Here is a 24,787-nt window from a genome sequence, read left to right as displayed (position 1 = left end):
GAAAAACTTTGAAAAGTCTTGAGTTTGACTTCACTGAGGAAGCAGCAGTCCCTTCCTTCTTATCTCTTTTTTAAGAGATAGACATAGAACCCTTACAACTAGGGTTTCCAAGCGTTGGTTGGTTGATTGCTTGGTTGGCTTTTATTTTCTGCGATCACATTCACATATCATAAAATTCACCATTTTCAAGTGAAAAACTCAGTGACCTCCAGTATATTTACAACGTTGTGCCCCCAGTACCTCCACCCACTTCCAGAATATTTTCACCACCCCCAAAGGAAATTCTTCCTCAATAAGCAATCCCTCCCGTTCTCTTTCCTTCTCCCAGCCCCAGGTAATCACCAGACTGTGTTCAGTCTCTGTGGACCTGCCTATTTTGGACATGTCATAGAAACGGAATCATAGAATGTGATCTTTCGTATCTGGCTGCTTTGACTTAGCGTGATACGTTTGCGGTTCATCCACACTGTGGCATGTATTAGTATTTCATTCCCTTTTGTGGCTGTGTAATATTCCATGGCATAGACAGACCACGTGTCTAGCCACTCATCCACTGATGGGCATTCGGGCTGCTCCTGCCTTTTGACTCTCTGAGCAGTGCTGCTATGAACTGGGGCTACATGTACGTGTTTGAGTTCCAGTTTCCTTCTTTTCCCAGGTGGCCCTAGTTGTAACGAACCCACCTGCCAGTGCAGGAGGTCCATCTGAGCTGGGAAGATCCTGTGGAGGAGGGAACCCACTCCAGTATTCTTGCCTGGAGAACCCCATGGACGGAGGAGCCTGGACACCACTGAGTGGCTGAGCACGCATCCCATGTTTTCAGGTGTAGACCCAGGAGTGGAACTGCAGGACTTTCCATTTTAAAACCAGAAAAGTGGGACTTCCCTGGTGGTTCAATGGTCAAGACTCCAAGCTCCCAATGCAGAGGTGCTGGTGGTTTAGTCGCCAAGTCCTGTCCGACTCTTGAGACCCCATGGGCTGCACCCTGCCACGCTCCTCTGTCCATGGGATTCTCCAAGCAAAAATACTGGGGTGGGTAGCCCTTTCCTTCTCCAGGGAATCTTCCAGACCCAGGGTTCAAATCCTAGTCTCCTGCATCACAGGTGGATTTTTTACCGACTGAGCTACCAGGGAAGCCCTCCAGTGCAGAAGGCCTGGGTTCAACCCCTGGTCAGGGAACTAGAGCCCACACCCACATTGCAAGCAGATTCTTTACTGTCTGAGCCACCAGGGAAGTCCCATGCTAGAACTAAGACCCAGCAATAACAAATAAATTTTAAAAAGATTTAAATAAACAAAACCAGGAAAGTCTCAGGCAAACCAGGATAAGCCAGTCACCTAGCAGTGTTGAGCATTAGAATACTAGGTGCTCAGATACAAAGGCACTTCTATGATGGCTCAGATGGTAAAGAATCTGCCTGTAATACAGGAGACCCGGGTTCAATCCCTGAGCTGGGAAGATCCCCTAGAGAAGGGCATGGCAACCCACTCCAGTATTCTTGCCTGGAGAATCCCCATGGACAGAGGAGGCTGGCAGGCTACAGTCCATTCGGTCACAAAGAGTTGGACATGAATGAGCGACTAACATTTTTGCTTTCAGATACAAAGAGAAACAAGGAAGTGCAGTCTGGAAGGAGACACCTGAACAGATGATCCCGATCCAGGGTCAGTAGAGTTGAGAGAAAACCCAGAGAAGAGGCATCTGGCCCAGCAAAGAGTGAGTGCGGAAGAGAAGGATCTGATCTGGAATATCCTTTTCAAAAGAACAAGATCCAGCCCAGCCCTCAGGGACTAACAAGTAGGTTGGGGAGATGCTCAGACAGAGATTAACAAATGCTAAAATAGAGATTTGCAACCCCATGGGCTGTAGCCCACCAGGCTCCTCTGTCCATGGGATTTTCCAGGCAGGAATACTGGACTGGGTAGCCATGCCCCCCTCCAGGGGATCTCCCCAACCCAGGGATCGAACACTTGTCTCCTGCATTGGCAGATGGATTCTTTACCTCTGAGCCACCAGGGAAGCCCTCTAGAGGGACATAGAGGTGGAAAGAGGGGAACACTGGAGGGTCAAGAAGCTTTACAGAGCAGAGGCATCTTGGCTGACTTTGGAAGGACAAACAGAAGTCAACCTGATGCAGAATGGAGGGAACTGTAGATGCAATGAAGGATGTGCTCAGAGACCCAGAAGCTGGGCAGAAAAAGCCTTCCCTTATGCATTTCAGGGAAATGAATGTCCCACTTCCGAGATTTAAGCAAAAGACCTTGCAGCTGTAATGTGATGCCAAAAACCACGACTTCTCCCACAAATTACACTGTGCCATCGAGACTCGAAGGTTCCATGGCAAGGAGCCGTGAAAACTGTGCTCATCAGAGGATGGGCTGCAAAGTTGGATTTTAGCCTAATTTAAACAGGTTCCAAAAGGACCACTGGCCTGAGCCAAGATATCATTTTCTGCTAGCAAAATCCTATCTGTTAATGTTTCGTTTAATCGCTAAGATAAAAAAAGTCCATTGCTGGACTCCCTGGTGGTCCAGTTGTTAAGACTCCATGCTTCCAGTGCAGGGGGCAGGGGTTCAATCCTTGGTTAGGGAACTAAGATCCCTCACAGAATGGCCAAAAAAAAAAAAAAAAAACCATTGCTTTTTCTAATATTATAATTACTTTGGTCACTAATTTCTAAGATGGGGCCCTATAAGTATCATGAAGGACTCAAGGTAATAATGAAAATGGTCCTCGTGTGTGGGCTGCTCTTGGGCTGACTGGTTGGTTGGTCATGGGCTTGTCCCTCATAGAAATAAACCCAACGTTTATCTCCATCTGTGGCATCTCCAAAAACTGTGCCTCTGGCCTCTCAGGATGAAATCACATTTGGGGATCTGAGGGAACAAAATAGAACTTATGATACTGAGCAGGACCCTGTGGGGCTCCCAGGCACAAAGGCTTTCTGTGTCCCCCATCCCTTTGATTACAGGAAACAACCTTCATTCAGCCTCCATGACCTTCCCTGGGTTCCAACAGGCAGATTCAAGCAGTTGTTAATGAGGGAAGGGATGGGATGCGAGACCAGAGAGAAACAAACAGTCAAGAGGAGCCTGGGGCAAGATCCTGGTTCCTCATCAAAGGATACACATAGCAGTATCTTTGAGTTGTTCTTCAGATACTGAAACCCCCTCCAGGTGGGAGAAGTTGATGATTAATGATGGTAGGCTGCCCACCAGCCTGTAGACCTCAGACCAATTGTATACAAGGGTTGATGATGATGACGCCTCGCCACCAATTCATCAGAAGAATATCCATGAGCTGATCACATCCTCTTTGAACAATTGCTATAAATCTCATCATCGTCACAGTTTTGAGGGTATTAGCCTGCCATGGCTCCCTTTTCCTGGCAAAGCAATAAAGCTATCCTCTTCTACTTCACCCAAAAGTCTGTCTCTGAAGTCCGATTCAGTACTGATTTATAGAGTAGCTGAGTATGCTAGCCAATATACCACTGGTTTAGTTTTTGCATGTCTGAGTTTATTGATACATTATAAATTTTATAAAGCATACACAAAAAGTAAAAATGTTAAAGTATGAAATGGGACAGAGATCTAATTCAAAGTTCTATGATTTCCTTCTTTCCCTCTAAAGACTTGTTTTACAAACATGGCTCTAGATGCATTCAAACCAGATGCTATCCTCCAAGATTCCATTTTCTCTCCCTTTAAAAGTTGGGGTGATCTCTGACATGCCAATAATCAGCTGAAATCAGGTGCCAGGATTTCAGAAGTTGGTTTCTTTTACTTTCTGTCTGGTCCTGTCCTTCCCTCTTCCGAGGACCCTTCCTGGACTGAATTCCGCCTCTCAACAAGCAGCCCAGGTTAGGGCCCCTCACTCTTTCTGCTTTCCTGGGGGGATGCCTGCAGGCAACAACTTCCTCTGAAGTCAGACCGCATCCTCCTGTTGCCGAAGAAATGCGAAAATCTGCAGCTGTTTCCTTCCACTGGCAACCCTGTAAAGAGTAATAGAACAGCCTTGACAGTCCCAAGGCTCACTGGTGAAGGGCACAGTGTCCCCTTGATAGACTGGCAGTGGGAATCAGCAAGCCATTCGTCGCTCTCATATCACGTTAGCAAGGCCTGGATTAGGTCTGAAAACCCTGATGTCCTCACATAGCAGGTGGATTTGTTTATTGAGAGTCCTGTCCTGCCCAAGAAGAAATTTGAAACAGAGTTGCTTCCCACTGTCCTGGAGCCTGCACAAAATATGCCTGCCATGAACTGAGGAGCCACCAAATGGCCAGAATGGGGCCCTGGTTTCCAGTCACTTCACCCACTTCTGACTCACAGAATTCCGAAGGGCACAGCTGGGAGGAAGGTATTGGCCTCCATGTCCACTGACATTTCATGAGCAGGAATCACTGAGTGACAGGTTTGAGTGAGCTTGGGGTTTGAATACAGACTGGCTTAGGTTGGATTCCTGGCTTGGCCACTTACTTTATAATTGTTATTGTTGTTCAGTCACTAAGGCATGTCCGACTCTTTGTGACCCCGTGGACTGCAGCACACCAGGCTTCCCTGTCCTTCATTATATCCCAGAGTTTGCTCAAACTCATGTCCACTGAGTTGGTAATGCCATACATCTCATTCTCTGTTGCCCACTTCTCCTCCTGCCCTCAATCTTTCCCAGCATCGGGGTCTTTTCCAATGAGTTGGCTTTTTGCATCAGGTGGTCAAAGTACTTGAGCTTCAGCTTCAGCATCAGTCCTTCCTATGAATATTCAGGGTCGATTTCCTTTAGGGTTGACTGGATTGATCTCCTTGCTGTCCAAGGGACTCTCAATAGTCTTCTCCAACACCATAGTTCAAAAACACCAATTCTTTGGTGCTCAGTCTTCTTGTTCTACTAGTTTTCTAGGGCAGTCACGACAAAGTCCCAGAAACAACAGAAATGGATTCTCTCACAGTTCTGGAGACTGGAGGTCTGCTATGAAGGTGTTGGTAGACAATGCCCCCTTCAAAACTCTGGGACAGGGTGGACGCCCTCTTCAAGTTCCTGGTAGCTCAGGAGGCCTTCGGCCCAGGGAGGCAAAAGTCCAGACTGTCTCCATCTGCACACGAATGTCTTCCCTCTGTGTCTGTGTCCAGGACAACTATGACCTTGAATTTAGAGCACACTCTACTTCAGGACTTCCCCAATGGCTCAAGTGGTAAAGAATCTGTCTACAATGCAGGAGACGCAGAAGATGTGTGTTCGATCCCTGAATTGGGAAGATCTTCTGGAGGAAGAAATAGCAATCCACTCCAGTACTTTTACCTGGAGAATCCCATGGACAGAGGAGCCTGACGGGCTACAGTCCACAGGGTCACAAGACAGATAAACACAACTGAGCATGCACACCTCACACCTTCTACTTCAGGGGAGCCCCGTCTTAACTAATTATATCTGCGTGACCCTATTTCCAAACAGAGTAACACTTGAGGTACTGGGGGAGGTGGGGGAGCAGATCTAGGGCTTCAGCATGTGCTTTTGAGGGGGTGAAATTCAACCCACAATGCTGAGTGACTTCAATTAACTTGATTAACCTCTCGGAGCCTCAGTTTTCCTAGATTAAGGAAACGGTACTGTGACCCACTTCCCACGGCTGCTGTAACGCTCTGATAGGATTCATGGGGAAGCTTCTGGTGGACTCTCAGTGAGCCTAGTTCCTCTTTCCTCTTCCTTCATGCCTTGCAACCTCCCCCTCTTGACTCATCTCTTCCCCATATTGGGGAAACATTTGTCCTTTATTCAGATATCTCCTCTCTGCCTGCTGAGCCATGGATTCAGCCATAGGCATAATGTAATTACAGCCAAAAAAGAAAAGAGGCAGGGGATTTCCCTGGTGGTCCAGTGGTTAAGAATCTGCCTTCCAGCGCAGGGAACATGGGTTCAATCCCTGATTGTGGAACTAATCAGTGCCCCCTGTGGCACCCGGCAACTAAGCCCATGAACGGCCACTACTGAGCCTGCGCACCACAACCAGAGAGAAACCTGCACGCTGCACCCAAGATCCGATGTAGCCAAATAAATAAATAAGTATTTAAAAGGAAAAAGAAGAAAAGATGCAATGAAATGACTTGCATGTCAATCTAGTCTGGGAATGGGTGGGCTTGGTGTGCTCAGCATTGAAAAATCATAAGGTTCAGAGGACAATTTGGCAATACTCTAATTAAAAGTTAAAATGCCTATGCTCTTTGGACATTCTATTCCTTGATATTCACCCTAAACAGCTGGTCTATGTGAAAAGGGTATTGGTGACAGCATTGTTTATCAAAGCAATAGACTGAAAGCAGCCTATGTTTTATGATCCTTCCATGCCATAAAATACTATGTAGTCATTAAAAACAAACGAGGCGGCTCTCTGTATGCTGATATGGAATGACCCCCAAGATAAAATTTTAAGTGAAAAAGCGTGGTTTGAGGAAAGAAGGATGAATAAGCAGAACACAGAGGGTTTTAAAGGGACGGAAGTACTTTGTATGATACTCTAATGATGGATATAGGTCATTTATACATCTGTGCAGACCCACTGTCGTGTTGTAAGAACCTATGGAAAAACCTGAATGAATTTTTGGCCAACCCAATACTCAGGTAGTTGGTGCAGCCACGTGAGACGAGAGCAGAAGGAGGGATGGGGGACAGGTGAGAGAAGGGACCGCAGACCCGACTCACAGCCAGGGCACAGAGGGCAGACGCGGGGGGGACAGCTGAGGCTCCTGGGCATGGTGGCACCGTCAGCCTCTGCAAACGCATATACCTTAGTGCCTACTGGAGAGGGCAAGGCTATAGAGAGAGTGTATTCCCCCAAAAGGCCAGGAAGAAAAGAAAGCCAAGGAGCTGACAACTAAAACACCCTCCAGTCCATGCACATGGAATGTCCCATTCCCTCAGGTTCTTGCCAGGTGACTGGCCAATTTGATAAACTAATTGAGACGCACAATTGGACATTATTTCATGAACACCTCATGGGGACACAGAGAAGGTTTCCTCTTGAATCAACTTGACATTGCAGTATTAATAGCTCTTAATTGTTTAATTTATTCATCCTTCCCAGGGGTGACTGCCTGTTAACGGGCACTTCAGACACTCAAAGGAATGCGTGTCTATGGGAAGTTATTTCAGGACTGTGACAGGATGAGAGAGGAAAGCTGTTTGGGACGGAAGAACTTCTCCATACCCTTCAAATCCCATGACAAAAGGGATTGTGCATTTCACCCATCTTCCATCTCAGGTTGTCCCTGGAAGAAGACTGAGGACCATTTCAAGGAAATAAAAGCAACTTGGAATGGAATCTGCCAGTGTCTGTTCTCTGCCTGCTCAAGCTCAGTCTCTTCAGTCTTGTCCAGCCCTTCACAACTCCCTGGACTATAACCCTCCAGGTTCCTCTGGCCATGGTATTATCCTGGCAAGAATACTGGAGTGAGTTGACATTTTCTACTCCAGGGGATCTTCCAGACCCAGAGATGGAACTCATGTCTCCTGCTTTGGCAGGCAGATTCTTTACCACTGAGCCACACTAAGGTTACACAAAACCCCAGTGTCACCCAAAAGGCTCAACAGAGCACCATCGACTTGGGATCTGTCCATCAGACATATTCCACTGGCATCATTCACCAGCCATAACATGTCAGGTCTGTAAAGAAATAGTTGCTGAGTCCTGAGAGAATCAACATTTAACACATGGCATTGCAAGGACCCAGGAGCACTTCCTTTTCTCCCTTGAGTATGAAATTGTAAGAACTTCTCCAACCCAAGACACAAAAAGAACTATTAGCCGCTTTTCAAGAACAAAGAACATTCCTCGGTGTTGCCCCGGACAACGAAGATCTCAGCCAGTCTAGTGTAATTTTCCGTGATCACCCACCATTCAGTAGAGCTTACCAACCCTCTTAGTGACTGGCTTCTTTTAGTATTCAAGGTACAGAAACTCTGCGTACCTCTCAATTGCCCTGGTGCAATTATTGTATTGATTTGATGCAACATTAGTTCCACATTGAAAGTGGTGTATGTTTTTAAATTTGCAATTAAATCAAATGACGCCTCTTTGCTAAGAATGGTTGACACTTGTTCATATGCTGCTGCGAGCAGTGAAGGTAACTTTTATTTAGCATCAGAAAGCATGCGGGGAGGGAGAGCTTGAAATTTTCAAGCAACTCCATTTCTTGCCTGGCTCTTTAGCCTAGTTAAAAAAAAAAAATCAAGCTACTGACCCATTTGTTGTAAAAATGGTACATGTGAGAACTACTGTGTTATAGGGATAATCTGCAGAAGTCACTGAGCAAGCGACATAGAAAGGATAATGTCAGGGGATGAATGTTTGTGCCTTCCCCCCAAATTCACATGGTGAAGCCCTAACTCTTCGGAGTATTTGGAGGTGACGCCTTTGGGAGGTAATCAAGAACAGAGGAGGTCATGAGAATGGGCCCCTCATGATGGGCTTGGTGTTCATGTAAAGCAAGGAAGAGAGAGCGATCTCTCCACATCCACAGTACAAGAAGGCAGCTGTCTTCAAGACAGGAAGAGAGTCCTCACCAAGGATGGAATCTGCCAGCACCTTGGTCTTGGGCTTCCCAGCCTCCGTGACTGTGAGAAAATGTCTTTTATTTAAGCCATCCAATCCACAGTATTTTGCTATATCATCCCAAGCTGTTGAGGAAAGATTAAAAACTGGAAGAGCCTCAAGAATAATTGGTGATTTTTGTCTCATCTTCCTTTCTGGATGATCTCTAAGTACTTGACCCCCTCAATTTCTTTCCAATTTCTAATATGGCTCTGATATGTGTACAGTTAATTATTAATTATTCAGGCCATAGGGGACCAGGAAAAGTCAGGGCAATTAAATTTGTTTAAATTTTAAAATGATATTGACACCCAACAGTCTCTTCCTATCAAGTGACCACTAGGAAAATGGTCAAGAAAAGAGCAGGAAAACATGAAAGGGAAAGGGAACAGTATGCTATGAGTTAAACCGTTAAATGTTAGGGCTTCCCTGGTGCCTCAGGTGGTAAAGAATCTGCCTGCAATGCAGGAGACCCAGGTTTTATCCCTGGGTTGAGCAGATCCCCTGAAGAAAGAAATGGCTACCCACTCCAGTTGTGCTCCCTCAAAAAAAGATATGTAGAAGTTCTAATCCTCAGCAACTCAGAACATGACCTTATTTGGAAACTGGGTCTTTACAGCAGTAATCAAAATGAGATCATGGCAACAGATCATCATAATACAAAATGACTGGTATGCCTATAAAAAGGGGAAACTGGACTCACATGGGGGAGACAATTGAAGACACAGGGAGAACAGCCATATGACTGAAGAGATACATCTATCAGCCAAAAATGCCAAGGATTTCCAGAAAATGCCGGAAGCACCTAGGAAGGCTTCTTCTTCCAGAGCCATCAGAGAGAATGGCCCTGCCACCACCTTGATTTTGGACTTCTAACCTCCAGAACTGCAAGATGAGAACATTCTGTCTTTTTTTAAAGTGTATTTATTTATGGCTAGCTGGGTCTTCGTTGCTGTGCAAGAGCCTTCTCTAGCTGTGGTGTGTCGGGGCCACCCTCTAGTTGTGGCGTGCGGGCTTCTCATTGCGGGAACTTCTCCTGCTGCGGAGCACGGGCTCTAGAGCTCAAGGGCTTCAGGACTTGCAGCTCAGGGGCTTAGTTGCCCCACGGCATGTGGGATCTTAGTTCCAGGACCAAGGATTGAACCCATGTCCCCTGCACTGGCAGGTGGATTCTTAACCTCTAGACTACCAGAGAAGCCTCAATTTCTGTCTTTTTAAGTCACTTAGTTTTGGATACTTTCTATTGGCAGCCCTAGGAAATGAATACACTATTATATAAAATATGTGCATTAATTGTAGGGCCTACCCTAAATTCTGAAAAGCAAAAGTGCAAAAGGAAGCTCCACTTAATGAGTGAACAAATGCAGACTATATGTATATATATATATATATAGTGAGGCAACATGGGGATTTTAAGAAAGAAAGAAAAACACAGGGGGAAAAAGAATCCAGAAGTAAAGTTAGAAATAAAACATATAAAATTCTTTATGGTTTGCTAAAGGGATGTAAATTTTGTTCTGGGATTCCTAGTGACCAATTTAAAGAAAGAAGCTCCATCAGTTACACAGCACAATTTCCACATGCACAGAAGGAAGAATAGTTATCAGGAGAAGCAATGCTATTTCTGATACTAAAGCCTAAGAGAAAGTTAATTAAGAGACTTGTCTGATTACTGAATTTATGTCCTTAGCAAAATCCTTCATCCCGTAAACACACTGTCTAGTTCTAAATTATATAGGGCTGTAGTTTACAACGTCTTTGGTTTTTAACCAATGACCATGTAGGATGGTAAAAGCTGTGATTTTCAAAGCTAAATGGATGTCAATTGGTTTACAGCTTCCAATGATGAAACGTAATCCAGAGATAAAATCTGCAATATTTTATCTCTTGTAGATTTATTAAATCTACAATGCTAATCCACAGATTAGATACATCAGAATCACCTGGGAATCACCTTCAAAAAGATACACCTGGGGGACTTCCCTGGTGGCCCAGTAGTTAGAATTCCACGCCTCCACAGTAGGGGACAAAGATTCTATCCCTGGTGGGGGAACTAAGATCCCACATGCCGTGCAGTGTGGCAAAAAAAAGACAGATGACTGGGCCCCACCCCTGGGAATCTGATTCACTGGACATTTCTGGTGTTGAGCCAGTTTTAAAAACCACTCTCATCTAGATGATGTTGATAGGCACATCCTCAGGGAAGCCTCCTGACATGTTTCCCTTAATACAGATTTTGATAACTCTTGGATGGAAGAGTAACCAAGGTGAAACTCCCAGCCTTTTCTGGGCTCCTTCAGTGTGCAAATATAGGGGGCCACTTAACCCATCACCCCAAAAAGATGGTGCTCCGGAGCTACAGTGACTCATCACCCACCCCTGCATATGTGCCAGTGGACTGGAATAGCACTGGATTCAGGGTTTGGACTGCAAGGGGATCGATCCAGTCAATCCTAAAGGAAATAAACCCTGAATATTCATTAAAGGACTGTTGCTGAAGCGGAAGCTCCAATGCTTTGGCGACCTGATTCGAAGAGTCGACTCATTGCAAGAGACCCTGATGCTGGGAAAGATTGAAAGCAAAAGGAGAAGAGGGCAGCAGAGGATGAAATGGTTAGATAGCATCACTGACTCAATGGACAGTAATTTGAGGAAACTCCGGGGGATAGTGGAGGGCAGGGGAGCCGGGCGTGCTACAGTCCATGGGGTCACAAAGACTCGGACACAGCTTAGCAACTGAACAACAACCACAGGGTTTGGTCTGCATCCCTACCCTCCCTTTCTTAGCCACGAGGCTCCTAATTGAGTCAGGGGACCTCTCTAGGTTTCAGGTGGCCTAGAGAAATGGGGATGACAAGGCCAGCCTCATAAATGCACTGTGATGATTAAACAAGAAAGTGTGTTGAAAGTCTTAGCAAATGCCTATGCGGTAGGAAAAAAAAAAGGCAATAAAGGAAGCTTTCCATTGCTTACTTTTATCTTAGGAAATATTCTTTTTCTGTGACTGTACCCCAGAGCATTACCATCCCTGATAGCAAGATAAACCATTGAGATGCTACACCACACATCAGAATTGTCCGCCAAGGTGCCATGGACAGTCAGCTCCTGGGGACCGCTAGCCCTTAGTAATGGCGTCTTCCACATAGTCCAGTTGGGAGACAGAAGGGCAAGTATGCAGAACACCACAGGTAACCAAGCAGACAGGGTTGTTACATGAATGAGAAGGGTTATGGGAGCAAATGACTCAAAACCTATAAAAATAAACCTGACCTCACTTGCAGCATTTAAATGCAATGAGGACTCAGGAGGTCTCCTGGAGAATGGTTTGTTATTTTTACTTAGGGAGGGTTTTTTACATCTTTGTCGGTTAATCCTCCTATTGGCTGGATAGTTCTGTCTTGTAGGATCATAAATCTAGATGCAATCTCGGATGAGCTGTTTGGCGGCCTGATTCTCTGCCTCCAACCACTTGTTTGTTTACACTTGAGAGCCCGAGGTACCCAAAGTGTGGAGGCAGGGTCACTGATTGCTATGCCTTCCAAAATCGTAGGTTCATGGCATGGGGTAGGGAGTGCAGGTAGCCAGTGCAATTAGCAGCAAGCTCATTAAGAGACCCTGGGCAGACAACGCAGCTGGCAACATCAGTTGTTTCTGCCACATCTATTTGATGGTCAATGATGCAGTCATTTCCAAACGTCTATGGAATGTTCACAGTAACACGGGAATTGCTTATCCCGCACTGCCCTGCATATTCCCTGTAGAAATAAGAGCTACACTTCACTGAGCACGAACTCCCACTTCTTATTTTATGTATATACCATCTCAGCAAACCAATACCCTGCAGTGTAAGTTTTATCATCGCAACCTCAAAGACAGGGAAAGTGAGACTTAGAAAGCTTAAGTCACCTGCCCATTAAGTGAGTGGTACCACCAGAACGGACTGACCCCAAAGCTTGTACTTTCATTCTCCCCTCTGTGCAGCACCACCAGCTATGACCAACACAGAGGCCACGGAAGTGCACATTGGATTTATATCTTCTCATGTCGTTGGTCCCAAGTTTCAGCACCAAGTGTTGAATCGCCCACCTCAAATGAAGAAAATTCTGCTGCCAATTAGAAATGGGTAGAATTTTAAGCACCCTTCCCTCCATCTCCTTTCTAATCAAGCAACATCTCTTGTACAGCAGACATTGATTGATTTTAAGTGAGTCAGTGTCTCTTTAAGTTCCTGAGACCCCAGAATCTCTGTTTAATTGTATGGTAACCATTAGGAGCTTTGTCAGCAAGGATGACAGGAGTAATCACCCAAGAACAGATTTCTAGGTAATTTATACTTAGTCAATCCAAACCTAATTCCTGAGTGACCTATACTGTGCCTAAGGAGCCTGAAATAATCATGTATTTACCCTTTACCCTGAAATTAGATGGTACTTACCATGCAGTTACCCAGCCACTAAGTGACAATTACCATGTAATTAAATGGTCAGCGGTTACCATGTTATTAAATAGCATTGACATGATATTCGTTCCGCAGAACCTTGCACTGTCACCATACAATTCAACTACCCACCAAGAAATTACAGCCATTCCTGGGAAGTTCTGCCCTTTGCTTCAATGGATTATGAGTTGGCAGAAACTCCCGGCACCATGTGCTTCCAAGGAAGCTGAGAAACAGCCAAAGTTGTGCATGGATGTAACGTGGCCTCCTGGGCCTGGGCTTCTAGCCAGACTGGGCTGGGGCCTCGGCAGCCCAGCCTCATGCAGCACTAGGGAATCAGGGTGAATTCCTCCACCCTTCTGTGATAGTGTACTTCAGAGGAAAAGTAGACATCATGCTTTTTCTCTCCCTGATGTGGTACCTACCCTGGGGCAGAGCATGCTGGGAGAATTTGAAGCCCTAAGTAAGGCATGAGTTCTGTTTCAGCCTGGGAGAGACCATCCCCAAATCATCAAGATAAGCCTCATAAGTTCCATGAGGACAGGATCTTCTTCTATCTGGCTTATTTATTGCCTTATCACCAATACCATTCCAGGCCTGTTGTAGATGCTCAGTAAAATATTATTTGGATTGTATTTATTCATTCAATCATTATTTATTCATTTATTGGTTATGAATCTACTATATTCCAGCCACTATGCACTGAAACTTTTTATGGACACTGTGATGTTCAATGACATCTCAGGCTGAGTCACTTGCCCAAGGTCATTATACAAGTATTTGGTGGCAGATGCAAGACTGAACTCAGGTCTATCTGAGGCTCAAAAAGCTGTGTTTTTGCTATAGCACCATGTCTTGGGCAGCATCCAGGTGGCCTGAGAGACTTGGAAAAGCTAATGACTTCCTGGGATGGGTCACTTTTGAATCTAAGCCTTCTACACCAGCCATAATAGTTTCTATAAACTATTATTCAGGCTTCTCTAGTGGCTCAGCAGTAAAGAATGTGCCTGCAATGCAGGAGATGCAGGTTTGATCCCTGAGTGGGGAAGATCCCCTGGAAGAGGGCATGGCAACCCCTCCAGTATTCATGCCTGGAGAATCCCATGAACAGAGGAGCCTGTTGGGCTACAGTCCATAGAGTCACAAAGAGTTGGACATGACTAAAGTGACGTAGCACACACAACACAGAAACTGTCATTCACATTTAGTAAATGAAGAAAGTGGAGCTCAGAGAGATGGAGTGACTCATCCAAAGTCACCCTGCTGGTGAGTTGCATTGAACTTGGACTCAGAGGCCATACGTCTGCCTGATGTAACTGGAGAGAGAACATCTGTCTCAGGACTTCACCCTTCTACCACTAAAATGCTATATCTTTGGGTCAGCGTTGTTTCCAAATATTGCTGCTAAAATGTAACGTCTCACTAGAACTTTTCTAACACGTTAAATTACCTAGCATCCAAAGACAAATCCAGGGTGAAACACAAGACCAGACACTAATGGATTGTGTTTGAAATCAAAGAAAGGAAAAGATTCACGCAATGAATAAGTAGGTCTCATCTTCAAAGTCAGCTCCAATCAGTTGATAGCAGCCGCCTAGAGCAACATATCGCAAAGGCTTCTGAGGCTGTATCAGGGCTCAACAGGATAAAGTATCGTGATTGATTAATGATGTCTGCTTTGGACCCTGCTGAGGAAATGACTGCACATGATGGTTATCATCTCTGATCTAGACTGCGGGATTCTACACAATAAAGTCAAGTTTGGAAATTGGCGGGGCTGGGGAGAAAACTGTGAGTGAGGACAAAAGACACCTAAACAAGTAAGCAGTCAAAGATCATGGTTTCTCTCACTGCAGGTGCTCGACAGAGAAAGTGAAAAATACAATGTCAGTAAAATGAGAACTTGTTGCTGTTGTTGCTTAGTCGCTAAGTCATAAAACAAGCCAGAAAACCTTGTTTCCAGTCTCAGCTCTTAAATTAACTGTAGGACGTTGACCCCATCAATGCCCCTCTCTGGGTCTCAGTTTCCTCATCTGTAAAATAAAGGCATTAAAGTAGCAAATCTCTATGCCACTTCCAGGATTCTGAAGTTTAGAGTGCACAGCCCTCAACTGAATGAGCAAAAGGGGGTCTTCCCTGGAGGTCCAGTGGTTAGGGCTCTGTGCTTCCAATGCTGGGGCACAAGTTCAATTCCTGGTTGGGGAAGTTATGCATACTGCACACAGTGTGGGGGAAAAAAAAGACAGTGTGAGCAGCAGGGAAGAAGATAAGCAGGAAAGAAGTGGTGAAAGCTGATCAAACACTTTCCTTACTCCCTGTTGGAGGGGTATCAGAAACAATGTGGAAACCAATACTTCTGTTCTGGCCATGTTGAGTTTTAGACATCAATTCAACGTCCAGGCAGAAATGTCAAGTAGCAATTGAATATGTAAGTCTATATCTCAAGGGAGATGCCTGGAAAGAAGAAATAAACTTAGCAGTCATCAATAAACAGATGGGGCTGGATAAGATCCCTTGGGGAGAGAATGATACTGGAGAGGGTGTTTCCAATATTTAGAATTTAGGGACAAAGGGAGGAGCCAGCAAAGGCTGAGAAGGAATGCCCAGTGAGATAGTGAGAAGCATAGGAAGAAGGGATTTCAAAAAGGAAGTTGTTGCCTGGGTCCAATGCAGCTGAGAAATGGAGTTACATAAAGCAGGAGCATTAGCTTGCTAAGTTTCATCATTGGTGACTTTAATAAAAACTGAATAAGAAAGCCATGGAGGGCAAAACCTGATTAGAAGGAGCAAAGGAAATACTAGGAGGTGAGAAAGTGGGGACAGTAAATATGGACAAATGCCTGAGGTTAGGAGCTCATAGCTTATTGCTGGCTTATAACGTTTTTGTGAGAATGTATGTGAAGAGTCTGTCATAGCACTCAAGATGACAGGTGCTCAAAAATCCAAATTCTTGTCCCTTTAATTCACCTATATTTAATCAGTTTGCCATTTTCCACAGAGATGACTTTCTGACAACCACATCAGGGCCCCGTGTCAGATTCTAATATTAAAAGTCTTCTATCTTGACCTTGGCCCTGGGGGAAACTGATAGACCCATTAAGCGCTCCTGCTCATCCTCTCACCTTCTATGGTCCTGTGGGATGGATGTCTCTTCAGGTAGGCCAGCGCTAAGGCCAGATGATGCCTTATTCAAGGAGAGGAAATTAATCATGTACAAATGACTTCTACGGAAACCCAGCCAGGGAGGGTATGAGAGGCCCATAAATACTGCAATGAGGGCTGTCATCTCAGCCACAAATTCTACCAAGCCTTCTGCAGGAACTTGATAGTCAATATCCTAGTGCTACCAAAGAAGTGCGGTTCCTGATCCACCTTATCTTCCTGCAGCAGAGACACCAGTCTATCCATGGTAACTGGTGATGTTCATACTGAACAGTTCATCCATCCATCCATCCATCCATCCATTACTTTGTTAGACACACATGTTCTAAGCACCCATCTGCCAAGCATTATGCTTCTTGCTGTGAGACATGCAATGAACTGTACGACATTTATGCAAAACTCATAAATATTTATTGAGTATCTACTATGTGCTAGTGTTCTTGGGTCCTGAGGTTCAGCAGTGAATAAGATGAACAATTCCACCCTTAATAGAACTTCTATATTCTAATAGCTCTGGGCCCTGGACTCAGCCATCTTATAAAACAGTTTGGGGAAGGATAACAACTAATGTAAATAATGAAATCCCCATGTGCTGTGCTCAGTCACTCAGTCATGTCTGACTCTTTGTGACCCCATGAACTATAGCCTGCCAGGATCCTCTGTCCATGGGATTCTCCAGTAAAGAATACTGGAGTGGGTTGCCATTCCCTTCTCCAGGGTACCTTCCTGACCCAGGGATCAAACTCAGGTCTCCCACATTGCAGGTGGATTCTTTACCATATGAGCCATCAAGGAAGCCCAAAATCTTCAAAGACCAATGCAAATAGTTAAATGTCTGTCCAAAGGTTCAAGTGGTCAGAGTATTAGAACCCACTCAGGGTGTGATTGGGGCTTCCCTGATAGCTCGGTTATAAAGAATCCTCCTACAATGCAGGAGACCCTGGTTTGATTCCTGGTTCGGAAAGATCCACTGGAGAACAGATAGGCTGCCTACTCCAGTATTCTTGGGCTTCCCTGGTGGCTCAGCTGGTAAAGAATCTGTGTGCAATGCAGGAGAGAGACCTGGGTTCGATCCCTGGGTTGGGAAGGTCTCCTGGAGAAGGGAAAGGCTACCCACTCCAGTATTCTGGCCTAGAGAATTCCATGGACTGTATAGGCCATTGGGTCACAAAGAATCAGACATGACTGAGCAACTTTCACTTCCAGGGTATGATTATCCAGATCTGAAAGTCATCCCTGAGGACGTGACCCTGGAACACAGCCTTAGAGGATAGAAGCTTTTGACCAATGAGGATGAGTGGCGAGGGCTTCCCAGGAGGGCAGGGTTAGGAGCAGAAATAGAGAGATGGATGGGACTTCCCTGGTGGTCCAGTGGCTAAGATTCTGTGCTTCCAATGCAGGAGGCTTGGGTTCTATCCTTCGTTAGGGATCTAAGACCCCACATGTGGCCAAAAAAAAAAAAAGTAGCAAGATGGAGATGAGCAAGGATGTCCAAGATACATGGGGGAAAAAAGACTGGAAAAACAGATTGAGGAATGATGATGCAGGACTGTCAAAGTCAGACTAGGGAATGTGAGCTTTGTTTGCTGGGATGAGAGTGTAAATAAGGAAGGGAAATGAGGAAGTTGTGCATGAGGACACGCTAAGGCGCTTCAGTCCTGTCCAACTCTGTGCAACCCCACGGACTGCAACCTGCCAGGCTCCTCTGTCCATGGGATTCTCCAGGCAAGAATACTGGAGTGGGTTGTCATGGCCTCCTCCAGGGGATCTTTCCAACCCGCATCTCTTATATCTAACCTGCATTGGCAGGCAGGTTCTTTAACACTAGCACCAGCTGGGAAGCCCCGAAGTATGGACGGATGAAACTGAAGTGACTGTGTGTCTGCAGTTCTAACTCAGTGTCAGATGTCCTGTATACAGGGCCTCATGCTTTCTCCTTTGTAATTTTTTTGGTAAATTTTTTAAATAATGTTTTATCTGGAAAAAAATCACAGACTTACAGAAAAGTTGCAAGTACAGTTTTTTCCTAAACCATTCAAGGATAAGTTGCTGATCAAAAGCCCCATCCTCTCCAAATTCTTTTGTGTTGAGTTTCTTAGACAAAAGTACACTCTCCCACATAGCCATAATAGAATTCTCAAAATCAGGAAGTTATGATCGCTCATTACCATTACTTGATCTTCAGACCAAATTCAAGTTTCATCAATTATCCCAATAATATCCTTTAAAGTAAAACCATCCAGTTCAGAATCTCCCACTGCATTTAGTAGTCAAGAGACACAAATTATTTTTTCAAATAATAATAGTTTTTATTAATATTCCCAGAATAAGGCAAGTGGATTTTTTTACCACAGCACCACCTGACTTGGGGGGAGGTGTCCTGATCAGACAGTAAATCAGAGACAAGGCAGGGCTTTCAAGAGGCTTTCTTGAATCTTTGCTATTTTCTGGGATTGGTAAAATTCAATATTGTCACTACAAGGAAAGCATGTCTAAGCTCTGTGAGCCTCAGTTTCCTCCACTGTAAAATGGGATTAATAACAATTATTTCCAAAGACCACTGAGCAGATTAGAGACAAGTGATGCCATATGCCATGGCAACCACAAGTCCTGCTGTGTGGTGAGCACTAAATATGGTCCTTTTTTTTCTCTAACACTGCAGAATCACTGGGTGATCCTGTGCTCAGCACCTTAGTAATGAAAACTGTCAGATTCTGAGGCACTGAGGCAGAAAAGGGTGGAAGTTGTTGAGCATCTAAGATTAGCTCCCAAGAAGTCGTCATCAAGATGGGAATCAACGTCAGGGTCTTCCCTCCCTGATGGTGTCAGACCAACACATCAGCTGAAAACTTGTCATCCTCACCAAACCCAGTCAGAGGAGCCATCCCTGGGGGCCCTTATTCCACTGCCCCCTCCCCAGAGGAAGATATCTCTGCAGCACTTGCAGACTGAGAACACAGAGAACTGCCCCTTCTCTGTTGCCCTTTTCCTAGGCAGTAAGAGGAGACAAATTTGAACATCTCCTTCATCCCTGGGCTGTGCCATTCTAAGTCACACGCTGTCTGAATTTAACATAGCATCGCATTCAGGAAGATCCCAACAGCGTCATCAGCTTTCTTCAACCCAGAATATTGGCACTGCATTGATTTCCATTCTTGAAACTGCAGGCTGGACACAGGCTCCGTGTCCCTCTTTCCTGCAGATGGTTGATGCTAAGCAGAAGGCACAAGCGCTCCTTCCTGTGAGCCCAGCTAAGGACCAGCGACCTCAGACACCCCCCACAGTTCATCCCGTGGCACTGCAGAGCTTGCCTGATGGGGGCTGGTGTAAATATAGTTCCCTCAGGGCAGCCAGCCGGAGCCTGGCCAGCCAACATCCCGTTACCAGCCTGCTCTTCACACGCTACTTGGTTTCACCACTTGGAGCTGATCCGCACACTGAGCTCAGTACTTAAGGGCTCTGGAAGCAAGGCCAGCTTGCATTTTTATGGTTTTCTTCCTGCTGCCTTGGCACTGTGGACACCACCTCTAAGCATCTCCTTCTTTGTGAGGAGTGTTACAAAATGCTACAGAAACATGAACCCCTTCGACAGCAAGAAGATCAAACCAGTAAATCTTAAAGGAAGTCAACCCTGAATATTCATTGGAAGAATTGGTGCTCAAGCTGAAGCTCCAACACTTTAGCCACCTGATGCAAAGAGCCAACTTATTGGAAAAGACGCTGATGCTGGGAAAGAATGAAGGCAGAGGAGAAGGGGGCAACGGAGGCTGAGATGGCTGGATGGCATCACCAACTCAATGGACATGTGTTTGAGCAAACTCCGGCAAACAGTGAAGGACGGGGAAGCCTGGTTTGCTACAGTCCATGGGGTCACAAAGAGTCAGACACGACTTAGCAACTAACAACAACAACAACAGGAACATATCTGGACGTGACCTGAACCTGGCAGTGGCTGCTCAGGCCAGAGACACATAAGCCTGTCGCTGAAATCATAAGAAAATGCATTTTTTTAATGCTTCTTTGGTGTCTTTTGCCTTGGAAAATGGGGCTTAAAGTAGAAAAAAGGCAAAAAAAAAAAAAGGCAAATAATACAAAAAGATCCATTTTTCTTATGGGTGGTCTCTGACCCACATATGACCTTGGCTTCTCTCAATCCTGATCAAGGCTCCCCACCCCAAGTTGGGGTGAGGACTCCTATTCTCACCTCTATTGCTGACGCTTTATTGCAGAGGTATCTCTGCGGAGCCTGGGAATAGTCTGCAAGCTACATTTGGCCTCCAGATAAATTTCTTTGTCCCATCCCCTCTGTATGGCTTGCGTATTTTAATTTTGTCAATATTTTTTAACCTGGAGATTTCACCTAAGAAAGAAAAATCAAGATCTCTGGCTTTTCTTGGAGGAAAAAAAAAAAATCAGAAAATCTGCTAATGCTGGGCCCACATTCCTACCTTACAAAATGGACTGGAGCTGAGTTGCAGTTGATCCCTTTAAACAGGTCACTTGCTCTCCAGTTCACCACCATCCAACACTTGGTCATTTATCAATCAAAGTTATTGAGTGCCTCCGATAAGCTAGCCTGCCCTGGGTCCTACTGCTAGAGTGAAGGAGTGATCTCCTGACTTTTCAGAAGCTGCGTGTCAGCACCCTCATTGTCTCCTAACACGGAGGAGGGCAGGCAGTTGGCATTCATCACCATACTCATACTGTTGTTTTCCTTCTCAGTTAAGAGAACATTACTGCTAACACTGGCCCCAGCTCCCTCTCCTGTTATTAATAGGCCCCTGTGGACATTGAAGGGCTTCCCTGGTGTGCTGTAGCCCATGGGGTCACAAGGAGTCGGACACAACTGGGCGACTGAACGACAACTGATGGCTCAGATGGTAAAGAATCTGCCTGCGCCCTTTTGAACCTTGCTCCCATCTCCCTCCCCACTCCACCCCACCAGGTTGATACAGAGCCCCTCTTTGAGTTTCCTGAGCTATACAGCAAATTCCCATCAGTTATCTATATTACATATGGTAATGTAAGTTTCCATGTTACTCTTTCCATACATGTAACCCTCTCCTCCCTTCTCCTACCTATGGCTGATTCATGTTGAGTTTTTTTTAATTAATTAATTTATTTTAGTTGGAGGCTAATTACTTTATAATATCATAGTGGTTTTTGCCATACATTGACATGAATCAGCCATGGGTATACATTGTCCCCCCAAACAGCAAAATTCTGTAAACCAATTATCCTTCAATTAAAAATAAATTTAAAAAAAAGAATCTGCCTGCAATTCAGGAGACCCAGGTTTGATCCCTGGGTGGAGAAGATCCCCTGGAGAAGGGAATGGCTTTCCACTCCAGTATTCTTGCCTGGAGAATTCCATGGACAGAGGAGAGCCTGGCAGGCTATGGTCCACGGGGTCTAAAAGAGTTGGACACAACTGAAGCGACTTGGCAGCACACACGTAGATATTTGAACAGGAACACCTACTCCAAACTTCCTTCATCTGCTCATCCCACCAGAGTAAGAACACTGGAAGAGCAGGAATGTGACATACATTTTTGTATTTTCAGTGATTACACTGACATCTGTCGAGTTTCATGTATTTGTTTATTTTGGGCTGTGCTAGGTCTTCCTTGCTGTGCTTTGCTGTCCTCGGGTTTTCTCTAGTTGTGGCGAGCAGGGGCTACTCTCAAGTTGCAGTGTGCGGGCTTCTCATTGCAGTGGCTTCTCTTGCTGCTGAGCGCTGGCTCTAGGGCACGCAGTAGCTAGTTGAAGCACACTGGCTGAGTAGTTGCAGATCAGTTGCTCCATGGCATATGTAGACTTCCCAGACCAGGGATCAAACCCAAGTCCCCTGCACTGGAAGGCATGTTCTTAACCATGACACCACCAGGGAATTCCCTATAAGGTGTATTCTTAGCAAGGAGAAATAGAGATATAGAAAGATGTACACTAGGAGTTGGTACAATCAAAAATGTAAAGGATAACTTGGAGATGGTATAGGGGATCATGGTTCAACTGTGGGGAATGTGATCCCAGGTGAACTTGAATTTCAGTTACCTTCACACCCTCCACTGTCTGACCAAACATAGCTACTCAGCCAGTGTCTTCCTTGATGTTTTCTCAACGATCAGTCCACTCCTTCATATGCCAGCCAGGATCAGGGCAACCACAGGACTTAGGTCTTAGAAATGGAGTGCAAGAACATACCTGTTGCAGAACAATGACCAGCAGGAAATGCAGAGTAAAAGACTTTGAATCAGACACACCCCAAAATGCACACCTGGTGATCCCAAGGTGCCAGGACAAAAGGCCACTGTGGCACCAAGAATTTAACTGGTACAGGTCTCTCCAACCCCTGCTGAACAGAAGTCTAGTTACCCTCTGTGGCAAAGTTTTAGTGGTAATGACCCCAAGATAATGACTCAGAGCAGAGGGCTACATGCTGAGGATGAGGCAGGCCTCAGTAGCGCAGTTCTAACAACAGGCAGGAGCCAGGACTTAAAGGGTCTGCATCAGCCTGCCAACTCTGCAAAACGGAGCAAGGTGGGGAGCAGCAGGGGCTGTCTCACCTTATCTGTCGTGTCCCTGGAAAGCAATGCAGCTCTTCAGGATAGTGTGTGTGTGTGTGTCGCTCAGTTGTGTCTGACTCTTTGCGACCCCCTGAGACTCCTCTGTCATGGAATTCTCCAGGCAAGACTACTGGAGTGGGTTGCCATTCCCTTCTCTAGGGGATCTTCGAAACTCAAGGGTTGAACCCAGGTCTCCCGCATTTCAGGCAGATTCTTTTACGGTCTGAGCCACCAGGGAAGCCCTTCAGGACACTAGGGGCTCCCAGATGTTCTAGACAGAAGAACCTCATTTGGCTCCAGATAGATCTGGTTTTCTTCTTCAATAAGTCATTTAGAGGTGAGTCTGGGAACTCTTGGCTGAAGGAATGATGAGGAAGATTCAAGACCAATAAAAGCAGCCACTAATAAAGCCATCTGATCACCTGCATGAGTTACTGCTTCCTCTCTTCAGTCCATCTTGATGCTTGACATCAAGTCCACCCGAGAGAGGGGCAAGGACAGAGTCAAGGGGGGGAAACAAACGGATGTTAGTCACCCATCTGCTGTGTTCTAAATCCTTTGAATGTATTGTCTCAATAGTCCCCCATCCAAACCAATGAAGAACGTGCTTTTTTTTTTAGCTCTCCATTTTTTTGCTTTGGTATTCTTTCTTTCAATTATTACTCTCCATTTTAGACTTGAGGAAATTAGAACTTGGAAGATGTTAACAATGTGCCCCAGCACATACAACCAAGGAGAGGAAGAAGCAGGGATTTAAATCCAGGTTGATGGAATTAACTTCTTGACCACCAGACTAGCCTCAGACATGACAACTTCTAAACTCTGGACAGTCCAGCAAATATTTTGGTGGGTGGAGTTCACAAACATTCATCATAATTAGCCTTAGGGATTTCCCCAGTGGTCCAGTAGTTAAGAATCCTCCTCTCCTGCCAATGCAAGGGACATGAGTTCAAACCCTGGTCTGGGAACTAAGATCCCACAGGTCAAGGGGCAACTAAGCCCTCGCACCCCAACTTCTGAGTCCACATGCTGCAGAGCCCGTGCTCGGCAACAAGAGAAGCCACTGCATGAGAAGCCCATGCACCACAGCAAAGAGTAGTCCCCGCTCACCACACCTAGAGAAAGCCTGGGCGCAGCAATGAAGACCCAGCACAGCCATAAATAAATAACTACACCCTAAAAAAAATTAGGCTTAAAGAGTCTTTGTGAATTTACACTTTCATGTGATCCCTGCCCCTCCTGATAACTCCCAGCATCACAGACGGAGAGAGGTTGAGGTCATCCTAGAGCTTTTCAAGGAAATCCAGAAGCTGCCTTCTCCTCTGCCTTCCTAATGCCCCCTAATCCCAGGAGATAATCACAGCATCCACATCAGAGGATAAGGATGAATTGCAAGAAGGCAGTGCCAAGTGTCCAGAGCAGAGGAAGCCCTAGGCAGGCTCTGAGTTGATGGGATTTAGCCCTTCAGTGCGAAATTTACCCCAATCAGTGCCTTGAAGGAGGCTGCTCAACTGGGTTTTCCCCTCTCCCCACACTCTTGCTCTTTAGGCCAGTGCTCTGCCTTTAAAAAAAAAACTACATGCTGGCCATTTCATGTTTCAGATCCACAAATCTAAAGTGAATACTTCACTGACATCTCAAATATTGTATGTCCTAAACAAAACTCTCAAATTACCCCATCCAAACGTATCCTTGTCCCCTGAGTCTTCCTCATTAATAAATAGCCTTACTGTCCACTCAGATGCTAAGAGTCCTAGGATTCAATCATTTTCATCTCAGCTTCTCATCATGGAAAAGTTCACATGCATACAAAAGCAGACAGATTAGCATAATGGACCTTTGTATACCCATGACCCAACTTTCACACTGATCAGCTCAAGGTCACTCTTATTTCATCATCCCTTTTCTTCCTCCTGTATTATTATTTTGAAGCATGGACCAGACCTCAAAGTGTGTTCTATGGACTCTTGGGGATCCTTAAGACCCTTTCAGGAAATCTGAGGATACAAACCTATTTTTATTATAATACTGAAACA

The sequence above is a fragment of the Bison bison genome, unplaced genomic scaffold, assembly GCF_000754665.1.
Source record: "Bison bison bison isolate TAMUID 2011002044 unplaced genomic scaffold, Bison_UMD1.0 scf7180017860443, whole genome shotgun sequence".
In the NCBI taxonomy this organism is placed as follows: domain Eukaryota; kingdom Metazoa; phylum Chordata; class Mammalia; order Artiodactyla; family Bovidae; genus Bison; species Bison bison.
This window is presented reverse-complemented; position numbering follows the sequence as displayed.